Source organism: Betta splendens, chromosome 3 (assembly GCF_900634795.4).
Source record: "Betta splendens chromosome 3, fBetSpl5.4, whole genome shotgun sequence".
NCBI classification, from domain to species: Eukaryota; Metazoa; Chordata; class Actinopteri; order Anabantiformes; family Osphronemidae; genus Betta; species Betta splendens.
In genome coordinates, this window is record NC_040883.2 from 19805447 (window position 1) to 19815134 (window position 9688).

At 43.9% G+C, this 9688-nt stretch overlaps 1 non-coding gene across 1 annotated transcript; it reads left to right on the forward strand.

The window, feature by feature from the left end:
• The first annotated feature begins 2350 nt into the window (after window positions 1–2350).
• On the forward strand, window positions 2351–2423 carry trnaa-cgc (transfer RNA alanine (anticodon CGC)). The gene has a single exon. It is a non-coding gene; the product is annotated as a tRNA-Ala (tRNA).
• Window positions 2424–9688: the final 7265 nt, after the last annotated feature.

Sequence of the window (9688 nt, forward strand, 5' to 3'; positions counted from 1 at the left end):
TACCGAATGAAAACACTTCACTTGGTGCTCTGGTGGGCTTCATTTGCTCCTTAAATTGAACAAAGCCCTGTACCACTAAATGCTTCTTTCCTTTCTCTATAAAGAAGCTCACATTGGCAACGTTATTACACCTACCTAGTTTAGCTATGTAACAATACCATGATCTAATGCTCTGCCCTGTGGTATGCTTAAATCAGTGGTACATAAAACGATAAGGCAGGTTTTGCATCAAGGATCAATATCGTGTATGTATCGTATACCCAACTACAATAATTGGCAGTGAAATTGGAAGCGTCGACAAACATGGAAGTCGACCCCCTACATGCAGAGATTTGTAAATCACCCCTCCTATTGACCTAAAAAGTGTTTTGCGACAATGCTTGGAAATCAAGGGAATTAGCTCAAGTGGTAGAGCGCTTGCTTTACATGCGAGAGGCAGTGGGATCGATGCCCACATTCTCCATGTGCCATTATTTCTTCTCACTAATGGTTATCTTTTGAAGTGGTCTGCATGTCAAATAGCCTACTGTCCAAACTATCCATAGCCAGGTTTGCCTACATGTATATTGAACCCTCTTGTGGAATATAATCTCTGCATGTTCACCCATCCCCTGCGGCTGCAGTGCAGCGCCTGGGGAGCTCGTGTATGATACTTTACCGAATGAAAACACTTCACTTGGTGCTCTGGTGGGCTTCATTTGCTCCTTAAATTGAAGAAAGCCCTGTACCACGAAATGCTTCTTTGCTTTCTCTTCAAAGAAGCTCACATTGGCAACGTTATTACACCTACCTAGTTTAGCTATGTAACAATACCATGATCTAATGCTCTGCCCTGTGGTATGCTTAAATCAGTGGTACATAACACGATAAGGCAGGTTTTGCATCTAGGATTAATGTCGTGTACGTATCGTATACCCAACTACAATAATTGGCAGCGAAATTGGAAGCGTCGACCAACATGGAAGTCGACCCCATACATGCAGAGATTTGTACATCACCCCTACTCTTAAACTGTAAAGTGTTCTGCAACGATGCTTGAAAATAAGGGGAATTAGCCCAAGTGGTAGAGCGCTTGCTTTGCATGCGAGAGGCAGTGGGATCGTTGCCCACATTCTCCATGTGCCTTTATTTCTTCTCACTAATGGTTGTCTTTTGAAGTGGTCTGCATGTCAAATAGCCTATTGTCCAAACTATCCATAGCCAGGTTTGCCTATATTGAACCCTCGTTGTGGAAATTAATCTCTGCATGTTCACCCATCCGCTGCGGCTTTAGTGCAGCGCCTGGCGGGCTCGTGTATGATACTTTACAGAATGAAAATACTTCACTTGGTGCTCTGGTGGGCTTCATTTGCTCCTTAAATTGAACAAAACCCCGTAACACTAAATGCTTCTTTCCTTTCTCTCCAAAGAAGCTCACATTGGCAACGTTATTACACCTATCTAGTTTAGCTATGGAACTATACCATGATCTAATGCTCTGCGCTGTGGCATGCTTAAATCAGTGGTACATAACACGATAAGGCAGGTTTTGCATCTAGGATCAATGTCGTGTACGTATCGTATACCCAACTACAATAATTGGCAGTGAAATTGGAAGCGTCGACCAACATGGAAGTCGACCCCATACATGGAGAGATTTGTACATCACTCCTCCTATTGACCTGAAAAGTGTTTTGCGACAATGGTTGGAAATCAGGGGAATTAGCTCAAGTGGTAGAGCGCTTGGTTCGCATGCGAGAGGCAGTGGGATCGATGCCCACATTCTCCACGTGCCTTTATTTCTTCTCACTAATGGTTGTCTTTTGAAGTGGTCTGCATGTCAAATAGCCTATTGTCCAAACTATCCATAGCCAGGTTTGCCTATATTGAACCCTCGTTGTGGAAATTAATCTCTGCATCTTCACCCATCCCCTGCGGCTGCAGTGCAGCGCCTGGGGAGCTCGTGTATGATACTTTACCGAATGAAAACACTTCACTTGGTGCTCTGGTGGGCTTCATTTGCTCCTTAAATTGAACAAAACCCTGTACCACTAAATGCTTCTTTCCTTTCTCTCCAAAGAAGCTCACATTGGCAACGTTATTACACCTACCTACAGTAGATTAGCTGTGTAACAATACCATGATCTAATGCTCTGCCCTATGGTATGCTTAAATCAGTGGTACATAACACGATAAGGCAGGTTTTGCATCAAGGATCAATGTCGTGTACGTATCGTATACCCAACTACAATAATTGGCAGCGAAATTGGAAGCGTCGACCAACATGGAAGTCGACCCCATACATGCAGAGATTTGTACATCACCCCTCCTATTGACCTGAAAAGTGTTTAGCAACAATTCTTGAAAAACAGGGGAATTAGCTCAAATGGTAGAGCGCTTGCTTCGCATGCAAGAGGCAGTGGGATCGATGCCCACATTCTCCACGTGCCTTTATTTCTTCTCACTAATGGTTGTCTTTTGAAGTGGTCTGCATGTCAAATAGCCTATTGTCCAAACTATCCATAGCCAGGTTTGCCTATATTGAACCCTCGTTGTGGAAATTAATCTCTGCATGTTCACCCATCCGCTGCGGCTGCAGTGCAGCGCCCAGGGGAGCTCGTGTTTAATACTTTACCGAATGAAAACACTTCACTTGGTGCTCTGGTGGGCTTCATTTGCTCCTTAAATTGAACAAAACCCTGTACCACTAAATGCTTCTTTCCTTTCTCTCCAAAGAAGCTCACATTGGCAACGTTATTACACCTACCTAGTTTAGCTATGTAACAATACCATGATCTAATGCTCTGCCCTGTGGCATGCTTAAATCAGTGGTACATAACACGATAAGGCAGGTTTTGTATCAAGAATCAATGTCGTGTACGTATCGTATACCCAACTACAATAATTAGCAGTGAAATTGGAAGCGTCGACCAACATGGAAGACGACCCCATACATGCAGAGATTTGTACATCACTCTTCCTATTGACCTGAAAAGTGTTTTGCGACAATGCTCGGAAATCAGGGGAATTAGCTCAAGTGGTAGAGCTTTTGCTTCGCATGCGAGAGGCAGTAGGATCGATGCCCACATTCTCTACGTGCCTTTATTTCTTCTCACTAATGGTTGTCTTTTGAAGTGGTCTGCATGTCAAATAGCCTATTGTCCAAACTATCCATAGCCAGGTTTGCCTATATTGAACCCTCGTTGTGGAAATTAATCTCTGCATGTTCACCCATCCGCTGCGGCTGTAGTGCAACGCCTGGCGGGCTCCTTTATGATACTTTACAGAATGAAAACACTTCACTTGGTGCTCTGGTGGGCTTCATTTGCTCCTTAAATTGAACAAAACCCTGTACCACTAAATGCTTCTTTCCTTTTTCTCCAAAGAAGCTCACATTGGCAACGTTATTACACCTACCTAGTTTACCTATGGAACTATACCATAATATAATGCTCTGCCCTGTGGCATGCTTAAATCAGTGGTACATAACACGATAAGGCAGGTTTTGCATCTAGGATCAATGTCGTGTACGTATCGTATACCCAACTACAATAATTGGAAGTGAAATTGGAAGCGTCGACCAACATGGAAGTCGACCCCATACATGCAGAGATTTGTACATCACTCTTCCTATTGACCTGAAAAGTGTTTTGCGACAATGCTTGGAAATCAGGGGAATTAGCTCAAGTGGTAGAGCTTTTGCTTCGCATGCGAGAGGCAGTGGGATCGATGCCCACATTCTCTACGTGCCTTTATTTCTTCTCACTAATGGTTGTCTTTTGAAGTGGTCTGCATGTCAAATAGCCTATTGTCCAAACTATCCATAGCCAGGTTTGCCTACATGTATATTGAACCCTCTTGTGGAATATAATCTCTGCATGTTCACCCATCCCCTGCGGCTGCAGTGCAGCGCCTGGGGAGCTCGTGTATGATACTTTACCAATTGAAAACACTTCACTTGGTGCTCTGGTGGGCTTCATTTGCTCCTTAAATTGAACAACACCCTGTACCACTAAATGCTTTTTTCCTTTCTCTCCAAAGAAGCTCACATTGGCAACGTTATTACACCTACCTAGTTTAGCTATGTAACAATACCATGATCTAATGCTCTGCCCTGTGGCAATCTTAAATCAGTGGTACATAACACGATAAGGCAGGTTTTGCATCTAGGATCAATGTCGTGTACGTATCGTATACCCAACTACAATAATTGGCAGTGAAATTGGAAGCGTCGACCAATATGGAAGTCGACCCCATATATGCAGAGATTTGTACATCACCCCTCCTTTGGACCTGAAAAGTGTTTTGCGACAAGATTGGAAATCAGGGGAATTAGCTCAAGTGGTAGAGCGCTTGCTTCGCATGTGAAAGACAGTGGGATCGATGCCCACTTTCTCCACGTGCCTTTATTTCTTCTCACTAATGGTTGTCTTTTGAAGTGGTCTGCATGTCAAATAGCCTATTGTCCAAACTATCCATAGCCAGGTTTGCCTATATTGAACCCTCGTTGTGGAAATTAATCTCTGCATGTTCACCCATCCGCTGCGGCTGTAGTGCAACGCCTGGCGGGCGCGTGTATGATACTTTACAGAATGAAAACACTTCACTTGGTGCTATGGTGGGCTTCATTTGCTCCTTAAATTGAAAAAACCCTGTTCCACTAAATGCTTCTTTCCTTTCTCTCCAAAGAAGCTCACATTGGAAACGTTATTACACCTACCTAGTTTAGCTATGGAACTTTACCATGATCTAATGCTCTGCACTGTGGCATGCTTAAATCAGTGGTACATAACACGATAAGGCAGGTTTTGCATCTAGGATCAATGTCGTGTACGTATCGTATACCCAACTACAATAATTGGCAGTGAAATTGGAAGCGTCCACCAACATTGAAGTCGACCACATACATGCAGAGATTTGTACATCACCCCTCCTATTGACCTGAAAAGTGTTTTGCAATGATTCTTAAAATTCAGGGGAATTAGCTCAAGTGGTAGAGCGCTTGCTTAGCATGCGAGAGGCAGTGGGATCGATGCCCACATTCTCCACGTGCCTTTATTTCTTCTCACTAATGGTTGTCTTTTGAAGTGGTCTGCATGTCAAATAGCCTACTGTCCAAACTATCCATAGCCAGGTTTACCCATATGTGTATTGAACCCTCGTTGTGGAAATTAATCTCTGCATGTTCACTCATCCCCTGCGGCTCCAGTGCAGCGCCTGGGGAGCTCGTGTATGATACTTTACCGAATGAAAACACTTCACTTAGTGCTCTGGTGGGCTTCATTTGCTCCTTAAATTGAACAACACCCTGTACCACTAAATGCTTCTTTCCTTTCTCTCCAAAGAAGCTCACATTGGCAACGTTATTACACCTACCTAGTTTAGCTATGTAACAATACCATGATCTAATTCTCTGCCCTGTGGCATGCTTAAATCAGTGGTACATAACACGATAAGGCAGGTTTTGCATCTAGGATCAATGTCGTGTACGTATCGTATTCCCAACTACAATAATTGGCAGTGAAATTGGAAGCGTCGACAAACATGGAAGTCGACCCCATACATGCAGAGATTTGTACATCACCCCTACTCTTGACCTGTAAAGTGTTCTGCAACGATGCTTGAAATTCAGGGGAATTAGCTCGAGTGGTAGAGCGCTTGCTTTGCATGCGAGAGGCAGTGGGATCGATGCCCACATTCTCCACGTGCCTTTATTTCTTCTCACTAATGGTTGTCTTTTGAAGTGGTCTGCATGTCAAATAGCCTACTGTCCAAACTATCCATAGCCAGGTTTGCCTACATGTATATTGAACCCTCATTGTGGAAATTAATCTCTGCATGTTCACCCATCCCCTGCGGCTCCAGTGCAGCGCCTGGGGAGCTTGTGTACGATACTTTACCGAATGAAAACACTTCACTTGGTGCTCTGGTGGGCTTCATTTGCTCCTTAAATTGAACAACACCCTGTACCACTAAATGCTTCTTTCCTTTCTCTCCAAAGAAGCTCACATTGGCAACGTTATTACACCTACCTAGTTTAGCTATGTAACAATACCATGATCTAATGCTCTGCCCTGTGGCATGCTTAAATCAGTGGTACATAACACGATAAGGCAGGTTTTGCATCTAGGATCAATGTTGTGTACGTATCGTATTCCCAACTACAATAATTGGCAGTGAAATTGGAAGCGTCGACAAACATGGAAGTCGACCCCATACATGGAGAGATTTGTACATCACCCCTACTCTTCACCTGTAAAGTGTTCTGCAACGATGCTTGAAATTCAGGGGAATTAGCTCGAGTGGTAGAGCGCTTGCTTTGCATGCGAGAGGCAGTGGGATCGATGCCCACATTCTCCACGTGCCTTTATTTCTTCTCACTAATGGTTGTCTTTTGAAGTGGTCTGCATGTCAAATAGCCTACTGTCCAAACTATCCATAGCCAGGTTTGCCTACATGTATATTGAACCCTCATTGTGGAAATTAATCTCTGCATGTTCACCCATCCCCTGCGGCTCCAGTGCAGCGCCTGGGGAGCTCGTGTATGATACTTTACCAATTGAAAACACTTCACTTGGTGCTCTGGTGGGCTTCATTTGCTCCTTAAATTGAACAACACCCTGTACCACTAAATGCTTCTTTCCTTTCTCTCCAAAGAAGCTCACATTGGCAACGTTATTACACCTACCTAGTTTAGCTATGTAACAATACCATGATCTAATGCTCTGCCCTGTGGCAATCTTAAATCAGTGGTACATAACACGATAAGGCAGGTTTTGCATCTAGGATCAATGTCGTGTACGTATCGTATACCCAACTACAATAATTGGCAGTGAAATTGGAAGCGTCGACCAATATGGAAGTCGACCCCATATATGCAGAGATTTGTACATCACCCCTCCTTTGGACCTGAAAAGTGTTTTGCGACAAGATTGGAAATCAGGGGAATTAGCTCAAGTGGTAGAGCGCTTGCTTCGCATGTGAAAGACAGTGGGATCGATGCCCACTTTCTCCACGTGCCTTTATTTCTTCTCACTAATGGTTGTCTTTTGAAGTGGTCTGCATGTCAATTAGCCTATTGTCCAAACTATCCATAGCCAGGTTTTCCTATATTGAACCCTCGTTGTGGAAATTAATCTCTGCATGTTCACCCATCCGCTGCGGCTGTAGTGCAACGCCTGGCGGGCGCGTGTATGATACTTTACAGAATGAAAACACTTCACTTGGTGCTATGGTGGGCTTCATTTGCTCCTTAAATTGAAAAAACCCTGTTCCACTAAATGCTTCTTTCCTTTCTCTCCAAAGAAGCTCACATTGGAAACGTGATTACACCTACCTAGTTTAGCTATGGAACTTTACCATGATCTAATGCTCTGCACTGTGGCATGCTTAAATCAGTGGTACATAACACGATAAGGCAGGTTTTGCATCTAGGATCAATGTCGTGTACGTATCGTATACCCAACTACAATAATTGGCAGTGAAATTGGAAGCGTCCACCAACATTGAAGGCGACCACATACATGCAGAGATTTGTACATCACCCCTCCTATTGACCTGAAAAGTGTTTTGCAATGATTCTTAAAATTCAGGGGAATTAGCTCAAGTGGTAAAGCACTTGCTTCGCATACGAGAGGCAGTGGGATCAATGCCCACATTCTCCACGTGCCTTTATTTCTTCTCACTAATGGTTGTCTTTTGAAGTGGTCTGCATGTCAAATAGCCTATTGTCCAAACTATCCATAGCCAGGTTTGCCTATATTGAACCCTCGTTGTGGAAATTAATCTCTGCATGTTCACCCATCCGCTGCGGCTGTAGTGCAACGCCTGGCGGGCTCGTGTATGATACTTTACAGAATGAAAACACTTCACTTGGTGCTCTGGTGGGCTTCATTTGCTCCTTAAATTCAACAAAACCCTGTACCACTAAATGCTTCTTTCCTTTCTTTCCAAAGAAGCTCACATTGGCAACGTTACTACACCTACCTAGTTTAGCTATGGAACTATACCATGATCTAATGCTCTGCGCTGTGGCATGCTTAAATCAGTGGTACATAACACGATAAGGCAGGTTTTGCATCTAGGATCAATGTCGTGTACGTATCGTATACCCAACTACAATAATTGGCAGTGAAATTGGAAGCGTCGACCAACATGAAAGTCGACCCCATACATGGAGAGATTTGTACATCACTCCTCCTATTGACCTGAAAAGTGTTTGCGACAATGCTTGGAAATCAGGGGAATTAGCTCAAGTGGTAGAGCGCTTGGTTCGCATGCGAGAGGCAGTGGGATCGATGCCCACATTCTCCACGTGCCTTTATTTCTTCTCACTAATGGTTGTCTTTTGAAGTGGTCTGCATGTCAAATAGCCTACTGTCCAAACTATCCATAGCCAGGTTTGCCTACATGCATATTGAACCCTCGTTGTTGAAATTAATCTCTGCATGTTCACCCATCCGCTGCGGCTGTAGTGCAACGCCTGGCGGGCTCGTGTATGATACTTTACAGAATGAAAACACTTCACTTGGTGCTCTGGTGGGCTTCATTTGCTCCTTAAATTCAACAAAACCCTGTACCACTAAATGCTTCTTTCCTTTCTTTCCAAAGAAGCTCACATTGGCAACGTTATTACACCTACCTAGTTTAGCTATGGAACTATACCATGATCTAATGCTCTGCGCTGTGGCATGCTTAAATCAGTGGTACATAACACGATAAGGCAGGTTTTGCATCTAGGATCAATGTCGTGTACGTATCGTATACCCAACTACAATAATTGGCAGTGACATTGGAAGCGTCGACCAACATGAAAGTCGACCCCATACATGGAGAGATTTGTACATCACTCCTCCTATTGACCTGAAAAGTGTTTGCGACAATGCTTGGAAATCAGGGGAATTAGCTCAAGTGGTAGAGCGCTTGGTTCGCATGCGAGAGGCAGTGGGATCGATGCCCACATTCTCCACGTGCCTTTATTTCTTCTCACTAATGGTTGTCTTTTGAAGTGGTCTGCATGTCAAATAGCTTACTGTCCAAACTATCCATAGCCAGGTTTGCCTACATGCATATTGAACCCTCGTTGTGGAAATTAATCTCTGCATGTTCACTCATCCCCTGCGGCTCCAGTGCACGACCAACATGAAAGTCGACCCCATATATGCAGAGATTTGTACATCACCCCTCCTATTGACCTGAAAAGTGTTTTGCGACAAGCATGGAAATCAGGGGAATTAGCTCAAGTGGTAGAGCGCTTGCTTAGCATGCGAGAGGCAGTGGGATCGATGCCCACATTCTCCATATGCCTTTATTTCTTCTCACTAATGGTTGTCTTTTGAAGTGGTCTGCATGTCAATTATCATAATGTCCAAACTGTCCAAGCCAGGTTTGCCTATATTGATCCCTCGTTGTGGAAATTAATCTCTGCGTGTTCACCCATCCCCTGCGGCTGCAGTGCAGCGCCTGGCGGGCTCGTATTTGATACTTTACCGAATGAAAACACTTCACTTGGTGCTCTGGTGGGCTTCATTTGCTCCTTAAATTGAACAAAACCCTGTACCACTAAATGCTTCTTTCCTTTCTCTCCAAAGAAGCTCACATTGGCAACGTTATTACACCTACCTAGTTTAGCTATGTAACAATACCATGATCTAATGCTCTGCCCTGTGGCATGCTTAAATCAGTGGTACATAACACGATAAGGCAGGTT